Raw genomic sequence first — 21,206 nt, 5'->3', positions numbered from 1 at the left:
GAGAAATGATTTATCCTCCCGTGCCATTGTTTGAGCACAATTTACGAGTGGATTAGACATTGCCTTGGGTGCCGCATGACCTTGATTCAGTGCTGTTCTGAGTGGCAACACAGACCGCACAGGTCTGATATAAACCTCAAAAGAAGAAAGAGTGACATAAGGGTCTGGCACGAATTCCACAGCAGTTGTGTGAAATCTATTTTTCTTTAGAAAATGAATTCCCTGTTTCGCAATAGTCCGGTTTAGTGCTGCACTTCTGTCCAAAAAGTCAGTCACGATTAATAAAGTTGCCATCTAGCTACAAGATACGCAGTGTTGCAGAGTTTCATTTTCTTTTTTTTATGTTTGTGCATCTCTAGCACCTGTGGTCTAAACTATCAGGCATGCAAACTGTTTTTTTCCCCTTTTTTTCCCCACAATGCACTTGTGTTTCTTTGTAACAAGATCCCAAATTCAATTTAAATTCAATGTACTTTCCCATAGGTTTGAAACAAATATCTGCTCTTTGTAGATAAGTAATATATTCCTTTCATATTTTGATGTCATTGCATATGAAATATTAAAGATATACATGCTGCTTGATTGAAGAATTTTCTCAAAGGTAAGGACAAAGATTAGTTTGTTTACACTGGATCTAATCACAGGTCCACATAAGTAAGTGACGTAAGATGTCCCTTTTGTTGAGCAGGGCAACACAGGAAAGGCTTGCCTCAATACTGTGCTCATTAAACAGGATAAAATGAATCATAATTCATCATAGTAAAGTTGGATTTATGATTTATGATAAATCAGACAAGCAGGCATAAACATTTTAGCTGCACAATTTTCTCTAGCAGTCTCAAACCAGCCTGGTCACATCTATAAATTCACATTAATGGATGTATCAGTATAGACAGAATTAATGTTCTGTATTGAGCAAATAAAGTATCACAAATTAACTGGTCAGTGATTGAAACTTACTGTATACATGTGTCTGGACACACAATTGCCACTCTTTTAATTTTCATGAGTAATCATTTGTAGTTGGTTAGACAGATATTGGAGTCAAGAGCATGGCTGGTAAAAAGTAGGAGGTTTGTTTTGTAGGTTGTTCCACGGCTGGATTTCTTGTACTAAGGTTTCAACATTAAAAGTAAGGCTGTCAAAAAGAAGTCATTTGGAGGCTCCCAACCTAGCCATACCGAATACTTCCTTGCTTGGCATGAAAAGAAACAAAAAAAACAGGCTGGTGTAATGGCTTGTGATAGCTGTACCCTGCAAAGGAGCTATGTATGTGCTTCAATTTCAAAATACTTTGTGAAACAGATGCATAAGACCTCCAGGCTCCACAACCTCAACACAATATGGTTGACTGAGTGCCATGCCTTTTTATACTGTACCTTATATACCTGCAGGTAGATGCTGAGCACGTGCACAAATATATGCATGTACAAAAATGGAGTGAGCCTTTGTTCAAGTGAATGATTTATCTTATTCATAGTTAATGTAATTTATTCACCAGGCAACATGATTTGTAATTGATATCAGCTGATTTGCTTAGCCTCCAATTACCTGAAGACTGTTTTATTTTTGTATTTAGCAGTGTTTGGACTTCAGTGTTTTTGCTGGTAGTTGCAGTTTCACTCTTCCTCAGTTTTAACTCGTCTCTGAACTGAGGGAATTATAGCAACCTTGCTGCTTACCTTGCACATCTGCATTCTAGATAGATATGATTCCCGCTGGTTATTGTGCAACCTAAGAGTTGGAGACCAAAAACATATCCTTATTCAAATATGAGCCTAATTTCCAGGTGTGGAAATGAAGGCAATTGTTTTTCATTCAAAGCTTCTTTATCAACAGTGTGTTCAAAATATAAATTACATGCTATATGCTACAGTATCATAAAGACACCCATAACATAAAGGTTTTTTTTTTCCAAGTTTTATGGCTGTTCGTATATATATATATATATATATATATATATATATATATATATATATGTATGTTTGTATGTATGCATGCATATGCACAGCCACAATACCTGATTCGCAAGCTTAAAAGTCCTCCTCTTTGCTTTTCCATTACCCATGTTTTTTTGTTTTTTTTTTTAAAGAATCAAACCACTAATACGTCATATTGCTACCAGTCTCAAAGGATCTTTCAAGCTGTTCTTCTTTCAAAAAGGCCTTCACACCTGTTTTAGTCTTTGGCTCCACACGTCTTCACCTGCTTTGTCCCATTCGCCTGTTATGTCTGCATTTGTTTCTTCTCCTTGAAAGTGCCTCGCTTAATTGCCTCTCGTATTATCCGGTTTTATTGTAGGGTGCACTGGTAAAAGGAAGCTCCATCTGTACGAACAAAGCCTGAATGAATAGAGAACATGCACTTGTTTTAAAATTTGATGGGTTGAGGGAAGAGTCATTAACAAATAAAGAATCCCCTCAGTTTTATGATTTGTTTAATTTGATCTCAATACAAGTAACCTCAGGCCCTGGCTCAGACACACCCAAGCTACCAAACACATTCTGTTTGCTGTCTGCTATTGGGATGCTGGGAGCTTATCCAAAAACAAGCATGGACATATTCTCAGACTTGAATTTATGGCAATCTTATGACATAACCAAATATCATTTCTTATGTGGACATTCATGTTTCCAATAATTAAGCCAAATGTGGCATATGTATTTTGTTTGGGGAACCATATTGTTACATAATGACTGTGTATTAATATTAATCATGTCAATATGAATTCTGCCAAGTTTCACTAGCCAGTAGCACAGCTTTACAACTTTTTCAAATCACAGATTGGCTCATTCTGAGAATGCATGCACACATAAAGAATGCATGCACAGATATATTCAGAACATATCCTTTGATTTTCCATTAGGCACAGCAGCAGCAAACAGTATGCTCATATTTTTAATGTCCATATTATTTTTGAAACTACCAACACAGGATCAACAAATTAATATTCCATATATACTATATGGTAAAAAGTACATATGCTACAAGGCCAATAGTATGTCGGCACCTGACATCCAACGTCTCATCCACAATTATGCGCAGTAATATGGAGTTGATCCACCCTTTGCTGCTATAACAACCTCCACTCTTCTGGAAAGGCTTTAGCCTAGATGATTTGCTTCCATTCAGCCAGAAGAGCATTAGTGAGGTTGGACACTGATTGGGCGATTAGGCCTGGCTCACAGTTGGCTTTCAAATTGATCCAAAAGGTGTTGGATGGGGTTGAGGTCAGGGCTCTGTGCAGGCCAGTCAAATTCTTCCACGTTGTTCTCATCAAAACCATTTACATTTCTATATGCTGTGTGCTGTGTCATGCTGAAACAGGAAAGAGCCTTCCCTAAACTGTTGGGGAAGCAAAGAATCATCTAGAATGTGATTGTATGCTGTACCATTAAGATTTGTCTTCACTGGAACTAAGGGGCCTAACCCAGACCAGCCCCAGACCAAGGGGTGTCCAGATACTTTTGGTCATATACAGTAGCTTGACTATTTCCAAGTTATCTAGTCTTTAAATGAAACATTCCATTCAACCAAACTATAAATTGCATTCAAAATGTATTTGTTTGTGGATGTACTGTTTCTGGTTCTAAAAACAGACAGTTTGGAATTGTATTGTATTGTAACCCCAGTGGATTATAGAGTTGCTCCTACTTGCATTGTTAAAACTAAAACACTTTGACTGGCAACCTATAGCAAATTGAACTCTTAGCTTTAAACAAGCTCTTTCAGTAATCCCCCTGATGACATGGGGGATAATGTTTTTAGCAGCTTTTTGAACAGATAGTGTAGCTACAAGAGCTCCTGAAATAGGAATCGGGTGCAAGTGTTTAGCTCCCAGAGAAAAGCGGCTTATTATGATAGTGTTGGTGCAACACGGTCGATCATAGGAGTGAATCATTTGCTGGGTCATAGGCACCAAATTCTAAATGGCCTAGCCCATTTGTGAGGAATAGTACTTTGGATTAATCCTGAAAAAAATAAAGTTTCAAGCAGGAGAACTGCTCTAAATCCAGGCCAACAGAAAGAAACAGATAACAGTGACGCAACCTTTGCTCATTCATGTAGAATGGGGAACACTTAACACACACGAAAGAGTGTTTGTCCCTGCAATTTCCACAATAAAGACAGACACCACATGCAGGTTAAAATTGGATGGTCCCATGAGGTATATGACTTTATTCCCGGCGCTAATTGTTAATAGTCAGGGATGATCGGGTCATCAAATCTATGATGGAATCAAAGGCATTTTATGATCAATGCATGCCTGGATAGCTGTCTCAGGATGGTGGAACTGCCGCATCCTGTGGCCACCACTTCCACCGTTAGGCTCCCGAATGAGAGGAATGGAAAAGGTGGGCAGGGAGAGGCCATTGTTTACATTCCAGATACAACACAAGGGCAGCTTGTGGCGAGAGGGAGACAGCCACACCGCGCTGAAGTGATAGGTTATGATAGATCAGTCCACAGACTCGTCTCTATCTCTCTGGTAGGGGCAGAGCATGGGTCAGGCTTGTGCTTACAGTGCCTACCTGTTATGTTTACACAAGTTTCCTTAGGCTTCTTTTTGAAGCCCCTACAAACAAACCGCATGCCACCCAATAGCAGGGGTATCAGATTCCTAAATGTTTATTTTTGTCATGGTGTTAGAATGCACATCTGAATCAGCAGAGTGTTTTTTTCTCTCTTTCAAATCCACACACGGGGGCATCCAGTGGTGAAAAAAATATGACAAATAACAACAATCGTTGCGATTTACATTAGTTATTATAAAAGTAATGCTACGGAGACAAATGCTCCAGCACAGCTTCAAAACAGCAAACAATAAGGGTTAATTTAAAAATGAGAAAAATTGAATTTGTACAAAGTACCTTGGATTTACAATGAAGCATTTTTCTGTGTAACATTCTTTTTATGATAATGAATTTATATCCCATTAATACAAATTTGAGAGATATTTGTTTCACATCAAATTCCATCAAACCAAAATCATAGAAACCATAACCATAAATATAAAAGCAGCTTTGCAGTTACTTATTGGGGCAACTCTATTTTCCTTAATTACCGTTAGTTCAGGGATAGTGAATTTGAAAACATTAAGCCTCTTATAATTATTATGGCTTCAGTATGATTAAAACAATGCTGTATCAAATACAGCCCTGCCTTTAATATTAGCTGTGATGAGATGAATTTATGGGAGCACTGAAACGTTTCAACATAATAGAGCGCGAGAGTTGGAATTCCCGAGGGCACCACCTGAGCAATCCGTGGATTGCCGTCCAAGGTTACCTGTATGACACGAAGCGCCACTGAAACTCGCGGACTATTTGAGGAACAGCTGCAGTCGAGAGAAGTTGTGGGTTCACCCCCGGCGGATTGAAATAGAGTCTGCTAATGAGCGGTTTGGGCGAGGAGAGCAGGGCGAGTGCAGTCACCTGTCAGTCTCACAGTCAAGGGTCTAATGATCGCGGCATGCATGTTGGGTCCCTCGCGTCAACAAATTGTGAGGCCGAACCATCCTGACAGTGGGATCAGAGCGGCTGGGGTACAGCCTGGATCCCGCTGCGTAGCATCCTGTTGGCTGAGACACTGACATGCAGTAATTTCTGCTCCATACTATCCACACTTAAATTCCATCTTAAAATAGCTCTGTGCCTACACTGTGACTATTCTGACACTGGACAGGGTTTTGTTCCTCATTCTTTAGCTGCATGGAAATATGTGCTTTGAGCCTCTATTTTGGGTTATTACTTGGAAAAGAAAGTGCGCTGTTGAAATGTCAGTTAGCGTGCATTTGGTTTAATTGCCTTCTTTCTTACTGCTTTAGACCAGTATGTTGGTATTTATGGGGATACAGTGAGCACCATAATTCTTAAAAAAAAAAAAATGTTTTCACCATAAGAATGTAATAAAACAATTTACATGTGGATATTCAACAAAGGACTAAACATGACTTCTTTCATTTACATGCCATTAAAATGTCGTGTCCTCAAACATTATGGTGTCCTGAAATGGAGTATACTGCAAGAAGTGCTGTAATTTCTACATGGTGAAACCGAAATGTGTAGAACCACATCTACACTTGAACCACATTTGAACGACACTTGAACCACATGTGCATTGAACACGTTTGATTACTAATCTAAAATTGTGGAGTACAGAGCCAAATCAAGAAGAAAAAAAGTCTCTGTCCCAAACATTATGGGGCTCACTGTATATGGCCCCACCAGCTCAAGACTGGACTGATATCTGTAAGGCCTGGAGGGATCTGCTCACAAACCTAATCAATTATTTTTAGATTTACGTGCCAAGTTAACAGAAACAAACACTTTGGCAGCGAACTATGCCGAGATTTGTTTAGTAGTAGTGTTTTCACACTTCCTGTGCTGATCATGATGATCCAAGCAGAGTTTATCTATTAAAAGCTGATTGGAGATTTCGCTGTGCCATATTTGGAGCTGGATTTGGATGCAACTCACCTCTCCAGACAGAGAAGAGGCAGCTGCATCTACACCTGTGCCAGCCACCCGCACCAAAACCTGGCCCTTTCCCACAGAGCAGACAGGAAAGGAGCCAATGACGGGACAAAGACCTGGCATGAACGCAACATTACTGATCAACTGTTACTAAAAGCATGGCAGACAGGAAGACGTAATCAGCACCAGCTAAGCAGAAGCAAATTTCCAAGTCTAAGTCATAGCCACTGGGGCACAGGGGAGAGCAAGGGGTGTGCATAATGTATTCACATAAGCAAAATTAGCATTCATTTTATTGGCATCATTGATTATGTTTATAACTTTTTTTTCACTTTCCATGTGATTTCCAGGACATGTGTTAACACCAAGCTAGTTAACCATGCATTAGTAGAAGCTACCAGAAAGTGAATTTTACTCCCTAGATAACCAGCAATCAAGCTGATTAGATATTTTCCAAATGGAACCAAAAGATGATTTAATGTGTGTGTGTGTGTTTTCATTTTTTAAATATTTTGTCATGTTTATAGAGAGTGGCATACTCACCACTCCAGCTTTTCAACTGCCTGACTGAACTCCCTTAAAGTGCACTGCAAGTCAGATACCAACAAAGAGCAAAATGTTCTAATAACGTTCTGCATTGTGAGTCAAACCCTGCCATATTGAGGTACTTTCTCATTACTGCGTCATTATTCCAGATGCCAACTGACTAGTGGGAGGAAATAGCAACATGGGGAGAATGGGAGTAGGGGTTATGTTCTGTGCCATGTTTAGAAGAGTACTTTTGACTTATATAAACCAAAGTCACCATGAATATTACAAATGACGAATAAGAAAAAAAAAAAACATAACTGATGTGTCCTTGCATGACATCTGCATCTGCGGCAGAATCTCCATGTTGTCTTAGGAAAGCATAGTGCCGTTGTAATTGTACACTGAATGACTTAAACACTGTCTCTCCTCTGGTTGTGTGGCAGATGTTGCAGATGTGTCAATGGCTATAGGCACCACTATGTTAGTAAATTAACAATGCCCATGCTAAACAAGGCGCTGAGGGTATTGTACATATGGTCTTATTCCAGGGCTCAAAATAAATTTACTCTACTTGACATAAGAACCGTGGGCTCCGTTTATCAAATGCCGTAATAACCTTTGTCATTATTAATATGCTGCACGAGTGTCACATCAAAACATGTCTAATTCTGAATTTTCTATACAATGAAATATCATCAGGATATATAAAATAGTGCCATTATTTGCTTCAATAATTAGTTTCATTGTGAAGTGATTAATTCCATACAAGCAAGGAGACACAGGCTTCACGCCTGAATAATAAGGTGCTAAAAGGTCATTAATGTTCAAGCACGTGACATCAGTTGCATGGAGACAGATGGAGTTGTGTGCAGAGATAATCTCATATAACTTGAGGGGTTGCGGGGTTCTGGTCTTTGCAGATAAATCCTTCCACCTGAGGGGAGCGGGCTCAGAGTTAGAGTCCAGTGAAGGGGGCAATGAGACGGCATGGTCAGTGGGCAATTTCGGAAGAGACAATGCGATCAAGGGCTGAAGGGACATAGATATCAGATCGTACTTCTAGCCTTGGAACCTGGGGAGTTGGTTGCAAGGAAAATGTTCTAGTTTTAGGACTGTTAATCAAATAAACAGCACAACCATTGGAGAACTATGCTAAGGTGATGGGTAAAGCCTTATTTCTGGGCACACCATTTAATTTATTTTATAATCTATTTGTGCCTTTAAAATAATGTACATTTGCAAAAGCAGACAACATGGATGAGAAAAAAAGGTTTAATAATCTTTTCTTTTCATGGGCATTGGATCATTCATTTCTACAGTCTCTCATGGGGACAAGCATTGTCTCTACTTCAGTTTACCTTTGTTTGTCTGCAACATATTAAATAATAATTTTAGGAAACACAGTTTTGTACTTTCAGTTTATGAGCACTCAACTAACATGGTTACAACATGGTTAATTGTTGCATAGAATGATATGTCATGGTTTTATTGTCAGACTATTCCATGTTACCAGAATCAATTAACAATCTCTCATTACATTCTGAGTTTGGCAGTCCTAAAATCTTAAGCATATGCTGCCCTTTAAAAATATATTACAAATAACAGTCCTTACAGCCACATATAGAAACCTCAATGATTACTAGACTCAGGCTACCCATGTGTTTTAATCAGATAAACATATTTTGTAACAGTGACAGCAACACTTAAAGTGGTTATACATTTCAAAGTTGCATCCATACAATGATACCTGCTATCAGCATTCTTGAATGAGAACAACTTCCCCACCGTCTGCAAGGTACATAGATTTTCATGGTAAATGGTCAAAGGTATTTTCTATATAGACCAAAAATGAAAATAAATGTTAGGTCCACATTTTCAATTTTGTCTGATGCACATAAAAAACTTTAGTCATCAAAATCAGCACAGGGAAATACACACAGTGCAGTCATATTTATTTTAGGTACTCCCTGCTATATAGAGGTCTGTGGTATTAGATTCAAATGTGCATAACTAGCAAAAGTATGAAAATCCTTCAACGTTAAAATAGACCATTCTTTCATAGATTAGTGCAAATCACTCCCTCAGCCCTAAAATTGTAGTATAATACCTGATTTAAAATGTATGTCTCAATACAGTAATCATCTCTGCCAATGTGCATTTCCTGGAATCTTCAATCTTCAGATGTGACATATATGCACTGCATGTATAGCTCATCCTGGGATCAGTGGGATCTGTGACTACGAAGAGGAACGGTTTTCTCAAGATTGCAACCACACATTTGCCAGTTTCTGTGACAAGCTACTGTCAACATACACTGAGCGCCAAAGTACATGTGCGATTAATCTACTGTACCTTTTATATGTATGGGCTGCTTTATAAATATTCAACAATGCTGTAAAGACGACATTCTCCCCTATAGGCTCCAGAGTGAGTCATATCAATGTCCTGAGAACTAATACTGAGCAGACAGAAGGAGCTACATATTTAGGTAGAAACTATTTTAAATCAAAACGGACAAATTTCAGGTTCAGCTAAGCAACAACTCAGTAGACTAGATAAAATATTTAAGATTGATATATGAAATGATATTTTTAAAATTGTAAATCAGAATGTTCCACAATTCATGAAGCTATAAATAAATATTTATTGGATGAAATTAGTCACTAATGTTATGCATACATTCAAAATTGTGGGACCACAAAAGTGTGAACCCAGCAGGATTTGTTGTGTCATGTTTATCATATTGAAAAAGCATGCATTATTTTCTAGTGCTATTAAATTTGTGAGTTCATCCAAATTATAGCTCCATAAAATCTACTCTTTTGCATACAAAATTAATGGCTACTAAACGTAAAGATAAGTGGCAACTGTAAGCCTCTGAATCGCTACAGCTGCTGTCCCCAAGTGATAGACCACACAGTGCTGACCTTAGGCTACCTTAGATACAAGCATCATGAAGCTGGAGATTCTTTAGAGACCACCAAACATACAGCACCATTTGGCTCCTTTTAGTTCACTATTCATTTTAAAATGCACAGTGTCCTCCAAACAAACTGAACCCACAGATCTGAGAATCAGTAGCTCTGGGACTCTGCAATCTCTGTAGGCCCTGTCATTTCAGAGGAAACGATCCAGAGGGAACATACCGTCATACTAACCTTGTTGCTGATACCGCTGGTAGGACCATTACCAACGCAGCAGCCGCTCCTGTCAGACACTGTAATCCTCCCCTGCAAGGTCAGTCATTGAGCTGGAGAGGGCTAGGTGCCTCTAGATTTAGCACAGAAGGGGTCTGACACAACCAGCACTCTTGAATTTGGGGATTTAGAAAAGCCAAGCCACTTCCACTTTTATTTTTATTTACAAAACCAGAGGGGCCAGAAGGCACTGACTGAAACAAATTGTGACATTGTCTATGAATTGTGTATATTAGCTTACGCATGTAAAATAATTCTTGAAGATGTTTCATGAATAGTTACTGAAAATGCTCTTTTCATAATTTAACAGGAGCCTTACAGTTCATATTTGGAACTTCCTTGTCTAATGAAATCAAAATGTATCTCAATGCCTAACCATACTGATGAACAGCCTTAAGGACCTCTGTAGCTGTATTTTATGGCAGTTGCTATTTTTTCTGATGCGGAGTTATGATTGACAGTGTGGTATCAATGATCTAAACTGTCCCATAACACAGATCTGCAAAAAATGGCTTACATCAATCCTCTACAGTAGCTCTTGTGTTTTATACTTTTAAAAGTTATTTATCTTCTAAGAATGCCTGGTAGTCAAGTGAAGAAGGGAGAAATATATGGTAATTACTTCCATTAAAGGCAGTGTTAGGATTTTTTAAGGCACATTAATACCTCAATTCATGCATTTAACAGATGGAATATAGTTTGCATTTTAACTTTTTTAAACTTGTATTTTAATACATTTTAGTCATTATGGGCAATTGGTGCAGTGCTTAAGTAAGTTCATTTTTAACTTCATCTTTACATAAAATACTCATGAAATTGTGTGAATGTTTTAATGTATTTTTAATTCCAAGTCGATTTCAAATACGTAAACAGTACATTCTAGTCCAAGCATACACCATATGTTTTCTAACATGGTTCTAAAGCATTTTGTACCATGATTTAAGTAAATTTGTGGAGAATTAATTATTTTGAGAGGAAACGACCTTAGGGAACAGAATATTCTATTCTGCTTATTTTGGCAGCATACTCCAAAGGTGCACAAACAGAATGACAGTAGAAGAGAAGTGGTATTTTGTCCAACAACCAAGGCATACAGAGTCCTAGTCATAGTAGTGTTTTTGTTCAACCACTAGCATTTCTGTCTTAGATAAGCCTTGTTGATTAACCTTTATAAGATGATAGTATCATTATAATTTAGAAACAACTTCAAAACCTTTAACTAAAAACTGAAATTTAGACCAAAGATGCCTGAAGGGACTGACCATTCAACATCCGGGGTTACAGCAAATCCCCTTGAAGCATGGTGACACAAATTTGGCACAGCTCATTTTGGGTTTCCCCCCCTCCCCCCCATTTGCTCCCAGGCCAGAGAAATTGGCTCTGTCTTTGGAGCTGGTCAGCGTTTAAAATAAAGGAGACCGTGATGTTTTTTTGTTGTTTTTTTTTCGTAGGGGAGAGGAGGAGTACAGCCGTAGCAAGCCTGCTGTTTGTCTTCAGGATTAATGTCTCATCTCTGTGGGCCTCATGTGTTTGCGCAGCCATAGCAGGTCAGGGAATATCGAGCTTGTTTCTGCCAAGGAGTGGGTGCTGCTCAAATGCACAGCTTAGAAAGAAAAATACATCCAGAGCCTTCAAAGTATAAGAAAACATTGATGGCAGCAGTCCAGTTACAAGAAAAAAAACGGGGGCAAACTTAAGAGGCATGACAATGACGATGTAAGTCTGGAACCAAGATATGAATGCTGGACCAACTGATCTGATTTTCACCGTACTCCTTGTGGATAAACTCTTCGACACCTAAGCAGATGGCCAGGATTTCTTTTTTTTTTCCAGCAGTGGAGCATATGCAAGCCCCAAAAAAGGTGAGGTGGAAATATTTTGAGATGTACTGTATAATGATGAACAGTTCCAGGCTACAGTTCAGTGGTGGAAGGAAAAGCTTGCGTCACACTGAAGATTAGGTTTCTTCTAGGAAATTCACTTATATCGTCTGCTGTGTATCAATATCAACAGTAGATTTCCTGATCAAAACATTTAGTATCAGTGTTTTTATTTATTTATTTATTTATTTATTTATTTATTTATTTATTTATTCATTCAATATAATAATGTCACTCAGCAGCCTAATTGTGAAAAGTAAGGCACTGCTTCTCAGAATTCAGCTGGATGAATGGACTCCCTTAAAAACAGAGAATTCACTGTGCTCCTGCATCCAGGAAACAGTGAAGTCAAACAGCACGTTGAAGGAAGCCCCTTTTTTGGATCCTTTGGCAGCTTAACTGTTTCAGTTGCCAATAGACAGCAGCCGTGAGACTGCAATACAATGATGCTGTCAGACAGACCACAGTGACAGTGCACAATAGCACCTTCAGTGAAAACATTCACTCACAAAGAAACTCAAAGCGTCTCTTCAGAAAGCACAAACCTGGGACCAAGAGTATTTATTTAGTCAACCTTGCATGAAAAAGTATTTTAGTAATACTACCAATTAAACATTAGAACAAGTTTGCATGTTTATTCTTCCCTTTCATGTTTTCAGTGCTGAATATTGACAAAGAGTTTATTAAAAATGTAATGTATGCATCAAGTCCAGAAAGGGTCCATTGTAATGCCAGTGACCACTATGGGTTGCAATACTGAAAAAGTTTGGTATGAGTATTTTCAGAAAATACATTTTTGTCAAAATTCATTAAAGCCAACAAGGTTGTCTTATGAAAAAAAAACTGAAAATATTTTCAATAATTCTTGTATGGTAAATATACAAGAGAGCTGCTGTAGACCTGAAATTTTAAGGACAGATCTTGTTGAAATCAACCTTCCATATTTAATAATTAAGTGGAATTTAATAACTTACAGTAGAATTTATTTGTGCCGTGTCGAAGAAGGAAAAAACTATGTCACTTGAAGAGATGTGATAAGCACTGATGAAAAAGACACTCAGTATGTTATGTATTTAAGCTGCTTATTACAGTACATCATGGGTTAATTGAATGCTCTTGACCAAGGATGAACACTGAGACTACAGTAAATGACTTGAATTCTCTCATTACTCTGAAAGTAAGGCTACAAGGTACACAAATTAATCAACAGTTCCGAAACTTTTTTGCTTTGATTCCACAGTCATCCACTGTGATATCTTGACCTTTCTTTCTTGTCATTCTGTCAAAATGCCTGCCTGTAATTTTGCTGAAATAAATAAACATGCCTTCATCCTGAAAATGGAACATCTACTGGGTTTTTGTCAGTAATTTTATTTCTCCAGAGAAGTAACTTCATTCCTAACTAATACTTTTTTACTCATAGTTTGTAGTTCTGCACTTCATGGTTTTAATTCTGTGGAAAATGGAAGTCATGGTGGGTGTTCTGAAGATTCAGTCAACTTGTCCGAGGCTGGGAGCTTAAATTCTGTAACTCAGACAATCCTTCCACTCCTTGCATTCCTATTGAATGATGTTTATGTTTGGGCTTCAATTACCAAAAAACAAAAACAGCATTTCTGTTCATGATCGGAAGTGTTCTGCAGTAGCTTATCTGTACAAACAAATGCCATCTGCTGAGCTTTCAGTCCTGGGAGGGTTTTAAACAAATAATCCAGTATACTTGCAACAGGCATACAGTAATAACTTTCTCAATTAGGAGATAGTTTGAGGTTGTGCACTTTTGACTGCATTGGACTCAGCCATGGATCATCATCTCCATTATTCATTCACTGGGAGATTTTAAGAAATGAGAAAATGACATGAAAACCTTAACTGCTGATGCTGTTACCTGTTTGATTGCCACTCATCCGTGGTGAAACCAACACATGTCGTGGTACTATAAGAACTTACCAACATATGTATATGTTTTCATGCAATCACTGAATGGTAACTTAGAAAATGAAAGACAGTCTCCAATAAAGTTAGGCAGAGAAAAATCACTGTGGTAACTGATTTGAAATAAGGACAGTATGTTTGAATTTTGATGAAGGGACCTCACAATGACACTATTGAGATCATAAAACAGATAGCTATGGACATTAATTTGTCAACCATCTTTCATATTAGCACTGATATTTTTGATATATAACAGAATGATCATACATCATTACATAATTTTAATACAATTGCACTTTCCACTAACATAAACATGCTAGAAATTGAAATGTAAGGCATCAACAATACTACAAAAATGTAGACTTTTTTCATCTTAATAAGCCTCCTTTAGCTCAATATCCATATTTTAGTCATTGCCCGCCAAGCACATCCCTAATGCAGACGTCATATCTGTATTGATTTCATTGAGTTTGTCGAGTAGCCATCAGTAGCAGAGGCTTGTGTAGTATTCTCTGGCTGGTAGCTGGCTCAAGGAGGCATGTCTGAAACATAACATTTGAACTGCCTTCCTCCTCAGCGGATCAGGTGAATTATATTGCAGCCTGGTACAATGGGGACAGGGGAAAGAATGTGTTTTTTAATGTGATATTGTTGTTATTGCCATGTTAAATGCTTAATACATCCAGGATAAGTGCACCCACATGGCATTAGCACCTGCATTGTAATCAGACTCTAAATTTGTAGCAGAGTAGGTAAAAATGTAATACTCACCCAATTCCCCTTTCTGGCTGATCAGAGTGGTGATGGTGCATTTCTTCTTAAAACATTTAATGTGTTCATATGCTGTCTTGAAAATTCGAATGGTTTATCTAATGATTATTTTAATGCATATAAACTGTGGAATTGATTCTTTTGTGTAAAATTAGGACCATATTTGCATGACTCTCATAATTTTTTGGCATGCATCTATTTCCTACTCTGAGGTGCATTATGAATACCCCAGTGTTCACATTTCTTCATATTTTGGCTGCGGATTATTGTTCATCTGCTTCAGTTCCTGTCTACTCTCATAAGACCCCCTTTTATTTGTTGGAACAAGGCTAGCTAGATGCTAACAACAGATGAAAAAAGACTACCCCAGCTTAGTGTACAGAAGGGCGCAATTGGCTTATCTAACCTAGCCTACCTGAACTTGCATATTTATTACTAAGCAACAGTAGTCTCTCATTAAAAAAGCCACAAAAGTGTTATTGTACCAGCCACAGCTGGTCTGGTGTTTATCCCCATAAAAAGGCTGAAGAGGATTTATTTCCTGAAATTTCAAGTTCATTCTGCAGGATTAAAGGAAAGTAAAGTGCTAAATATGTTGTGTATCTTTTTGTATTCATACCTGTGTGTTCTGGTGCATAGTGGATTATTACTCCACACTGCCAAACCATCTCTGCACTCTATCAATGTAGGCCTCACAACCCTGGCAGACTGTCTGATTAAATTTTAAATCTCACTGGATGTGGGATATTACTCTGAGCTCTAGTGCCCCCGCATCCTCCACACCAAGGATTTTCTCGAGTACTTTCATATAAAAAGATAAAATAGACGCAGATGCAGGTAGTGAAAAGCAGTGCCTCCCCATGGCGTCCTTATCTTCCACCACGCCATTAAAATACCCGCTCTTTATGACAACTGCAGTCTTAGAGCCGGGTAGTTTCTCATAACTGCTTTTTAAGCATGTGGTCTTGTATGCTGTAGCTGTGGGGGTATACAGAGACACAACATATTATTAGACAACTGCTGACTGGGACACTTTCAAGTAGAGAGATGAGATTAATGGATGGATAGATGCATTGATGGATAGACACCTTTCTGCCAAGTAATCAAGACCAGGGCCCCCCAGGTTGGCTAACCCTCCCACATTAATGCAAATCCAATTAATTAGCATACCTCTAATGATTGTTTGTTATGTGGACTCGTACCTTGATCAGAACTTTCTTGTCAAAGAATATGACATGATCATGTAATAAATGCATGCATACACACAAATATACCGTACGTGCATGCATATGATACAATAGCCCTACAAGTGCTTTCTCTTTAAATGGCTGTTGTTTTTCTTTTTCTCAGTAAGAATTCTGTAGGAAAACATCACACAAAGTTAGCAACCGTATCTTCTACATCAGACACAATTACTACCAGCTAGGAAACTAGCAATTGTGCTGTCTATCTGTCTCACTTCATCAGAGGAAGAATTTGAACAGAGCACTGCAAGGCTTCGGCCTGTCCTCAGCCTTTAGTCTCCTTTAGTAATTGACCTCCTTCCCATAGAACATTAAAATCTTATTTGGTAATTATCGTGCCATCAATCGGTTCAGCCAGCACAGACCATACTGACGCTGTGAAGTGACAAAAGTACAATTTGCTAGAATTATTCCTTTGTATTTCATTGCAATATAGTGTCCAATTTGTATAAATGCACCCTACAAATAGAAAACTTGATACTGATTTAACACTGATCAATGGGTCTTTGGGTGCTGGACTACCTAATAATACTTATAATGTGATTATCCACCTTGGCCTTCTCATATTGCTGCTGCTGCATCTTCTACTACTACTCCTACTAGTAATAATAATAATAATAATAATAATAATAATAATTATTATTATTATTATTACTATTATTATTCAACAGATTCATAAAAATGCATAGAATAGATTTATGTTTATTTATAGTTTATGGCTACTGTTATTCATTTACCCACAAATGTCTCTTTCATCAAAAATGGTATGTCGCATTAGGAGAATAATACTAGGCTATTTCTTCATTTACTGCATACATGCAGTCTATAGAATGAGAAAAACCTAACCAGATGTTTTCAGAATTTAGAAATCCTGTCAGGACAGATATTTTTCAGTCCCTTAACAGAAGAAATGTCCAGGAAAAAGATGACTACTGGTCAGCTTTATTTCATCTTGCTAATCATAAAATAGAATAGAGTTCCTATTTATGAAACTGGGATCTTCTTTTCCACAGCCTATTGCACCCCTGTGTATTTTTTGTGTCATACTTTCTCTCACTGGCAATTCTTATATATTGATTAAAATCTGGACACGTCCAGACTGTAATTCCATAATTTGTTTCCTCATAGGCTAATGCTTCTGTAATAAGACCACGGCAGTGTAATTTGACTTTCTCCCTCGCTCCTCGCTACATTGAAACACAATTCAAACTGTCTGTGCATTTGGACTGAGTGCCACAGACATGCCTGCTAGACAGCCATTTTAGAGTCACTAGACAGGGCAGGGTGTTGCTGGAGCACTGAAGGTGCACTGAGCCAATGAGGAGCTGACCTAGCAGGCAACACACATCCTTCATGCAGGCTCGCTGAAATACGTCCTTGCATGCAAACATAGTTGAGTGTGACAGTTGCACTCCTAAAAGCATGGCATGTGGACACATTCATGAAAAAATATTGCATGAGTACAGAAATGTATTTGGATACCCTCATGCAAATGGGTTCATGAGTGCACGCATATTGAATGTCAGCAATGTCAAAGATGGAAAGCGTGTAGTTTGTGAAGCAGCATTAATTAGTTCCTTAAAACGCTAGCATGAGTTAGAGGCCCAGTTGGCTGACTTGGTACTGCAGGATTGATTTTCCATTGCATTACCTGAAATTTGAACCGTATCTGTTACATCATGCCGCATATTTGTATCTTGACCTACAATCCGGGACAGAGTATTACCTGGAGAAACACTGGTTCTCTCTACCTCTTTTTCCTTCTCATGACCAATGATCTATGAAAAATAGAATATTCTTTCTAGTTTCATAGTTTATCACACCAGTTTTTATACAAATTCACAATGACACCAATAGAAGCAATGTCATTGCATAGTTTGCCCACTTCACCCACAGCTTGCTTCAAAGTAGGCCTGGACCAGCAATGCTTTGGGGTCTACGAAAAAAGATAAATCCCACCCAGAACCTGAACCAAGCGAGCCAGCCTAACTTTAAAGTTAAAGGGGGCTACACGTGTGCCTCTAATGAAGATAGGAGAGTAAGATCATTTAGCCCTTTCACTCTAGTTTCTTCATGTGATATCATTCATGTTGTCTTTCCAGTCTCTCTATGTACTGTACAGTTCAAAGAGAAGTCAGTGGAAAGGAATAAGCAGCTTTTTTGGAATAATCTGCTATGCACCAAAGTAAGACCATTTCCACCAATTACCTTATTAAATAATGTTAGCATTTTTCTCTGCTAAATGAACAGTGGACTTTAGTATGTTAAAAATGAGGAAATTAGTGCTAGATTTAAAGCAAAGTCATGTTCACATTTCCCCATAAACTACCTAATTTGGTGCTGAGAACCCAATCTCCAGAATAACCAGGTTGTAATGTAATATTTTCCGACTGGCTAAATACAGCAAAATTTTAGTAGTGGTGTTTCTAGTTCTTATGGGGCTGGGGAAGAGGTGTTTTCCTCAAGGCACCATCTTCCCTGAAGATGATGAGATCTAAGACAGGTATTATTGTAGGACTGTGATGTGCCACTTTGAGACCTGAACAAGATAGCCTGGAATGGAACAGCCTACAGAGGGAGCTATGGCAATAATTGAAATCAAGACTAAAACACTGAAAGCTCCAATGATCACAAGCATCTTACATGTGAGAGAACAGTAAAGGTCATCCAAAAGGACACAAAAATCCTTGCACTTCATAATGTTAGGGTGCAGCGTTTATTATTTCTGTATGTGGTGTCCTTCAGCTATATCTCTCTCAAGCCTGTGTCTTGATCTTAATTCAGCACTTCAGTTTTTTTTTTGAGTGTGTTGCTTTAAACCTTTTTGTGTATTATTATGTTTGTGTGGCCTTTGCTCTATTACTCACTTCAGAATTAGGGTTTGTTGCTTGGTTTTAATTTCAGTCTGCATTTTGGCCCCATTACTTGCGTTTCTTTTCTTGTGACATAATTACAAAAAGACACGGGTCCAAGATTATAATGACGAATAGCTTTACATTACATTTATTTGGCAGACGCTTTTATCCAAAGCAACGTACAAAAAGTGCATTTCATGGTCATAGACAACTGCTAAACACAGGTTCCGTAAGGTACAATACTTATTTTGTACAGCTATCTCTAGCCAAGAACACAGTTTAGTTCACACAGTGAACAATAGCACAAACATAAATATTTACAGTAAAATAGACAAATATTTATATGCAAACAAGCTACACTTGAAATAAATGATTTTAAACATCTGATATATTCCAATGTTTCCAACAGTCCAACATGCCACATGGTTCAAAGCCTCTACCACAAAGTTGAAATGCTCAGTGTTGCAGAGAAGTAATATTTATTTATTTTATTTATTCATTTATTCATTCATTCATTCATTTATTTATTTTTGGTTAAAGGTGGCTTCATATTTCTTTCTACAACTTCCAGAAAAAATTTATCGCATGAATAAATCATCAGCCTTAATTAAATTATTTAATATATGCTTGCTCTTAATTACACATGCCTGCTCATTAATCGAGGTGTTGAACATGATAATTCTTCTAGTATGTTATTTCAAGATTATATAATCTTATGCGAACTATGTACAAGCGAGCTCATGCACGGCCCTGGCTACCAGTTTGGGAGAAGGAAGAGAACTTGGTTCTCCTCTTAAATCCGCAAAGCCAACCAGCTGCTTCTTTTCACACTGCAGCCACAAGCTGTACATGCACAGAGCTGAGGCAGAGGAGACCCAATCATACGCATGTGTAGAGAGCAAGCCACAGGCACCTGGATGGCCAACAAGGGGTTGCTTGAGCGATGAGCACTGCTATCCCCCACCCCAACTGAATCCCTTCCTCATATCCCTTGGGCAACGCAAAGCCAATTGTGTACCGCCTCTACAGCACTGTCGGCTACAGTCGGCACTGGTAGGGGTCAGATTCAGTTTGAGACTATGATGCTTACTCATGTGCCACAAGCATCACTTCTACTACCCTGCAGCCCTAGGCTTATATAAATATTTTCATAAAAACTTTGCTTTCCACAATCTTTCATTATATTTGGGAATTCCCCTCTCAGCACTACTGTTATGGTAACAGCCATAATCACAGTTTAAGTCAATACTTTGTGGTCAAATAATAGGTTAAAACAAGCTTACCATGACAAGAAACATGCTATTCATTCTAATGTTATTTTTCACTCCGGGGTTAGGATGATACTATGTACAATGTTTGACATATTAACACTACTCCATGTGGGAATATGGGCAAATTAAAAGCAAAGAAATATCCTTAATTGCACATTGTTGCAAGGAAACAATATATCGATTACCTGCCCTTATGACATAGGGGTTTTCCAGAGGGACCCTGGGACCCAAGGGCCCCCAAACCTATAGTTGTTTCTCAAAATGGGTATAACCATTCCTGACAGTGCTGAAACTCTCCTCACAGCCCAAGGAGCAGAAACCCACTGAGCCAGAACTGCTTCAATTTAACTCTGTCCGTATTGATTATTGCACCTGTCGCATGAAATGCCTTATCAACATGGATATTAGGAGAGCTCTTGCTTTTTCAGCAGAAACTAATGTATGGCTGAAATGTCACAGGAGACACGGGTCTTGATGGGTACATTAATACCTCTAGTGGGCTGACCTTTGACTGGCTATGCTATTAGGATAAGAAAACAACAAGTGAGGCAGATGTGGCAGTGGTAGACAGAGGTAGGAGAGGTAGACATCACCTCTGCAGGGAAATTAAAATGCAGACTCATTATGGCCTCCTCTGCAAGGACACAAAACTTCCTCTTGGTTCTGTGTCTCAATTCCGCCCTCTCCGAGGCAGGCTAGCTTCTTCACTGTTCAGCGACATGTCTTTCTGGCGTCAGTCAAACTATATCCACGCACACACAACTCAGCTAATGGTTGAGAAGAACCTTGGTGTGGTTTCTGGTAGCATTTGCATCTGTGCATGCAGCCAATATATTATCATTCCAGTCCATTTATTTACAGTCATGGCAAATCATACGCTGAATGATATTCCTTTATATGATAAAATAGAGCACATAAATATTAATGTAAAGGTAGAAGGCACGTATACCTCTTTTGATAGCCAATCACCTTCCCACGACTTCAGCCGTGCAAGATGAACTTCTACTGCCCTATCCTTTATTCTGTTTAACTGTTTGACCAATTAG

Source organism: Anguilla rostrata, chromosome 1 (genome assembly GCF_018555375.3).
Source record: "Anguilla rostrata isolate EN2019 chromosome 1, ASM1855537v3, whole genome shotgun sequence".
Classification (NCBI taxonomy): Eukaryota; Metazoa; Chordata; class Actinopteri; order Anguilliformes; family Anguillidae; genus Anguilla; species Anguilla rostrata.
Note: the sequence above shows the minus strand (reverse complement) of the source record.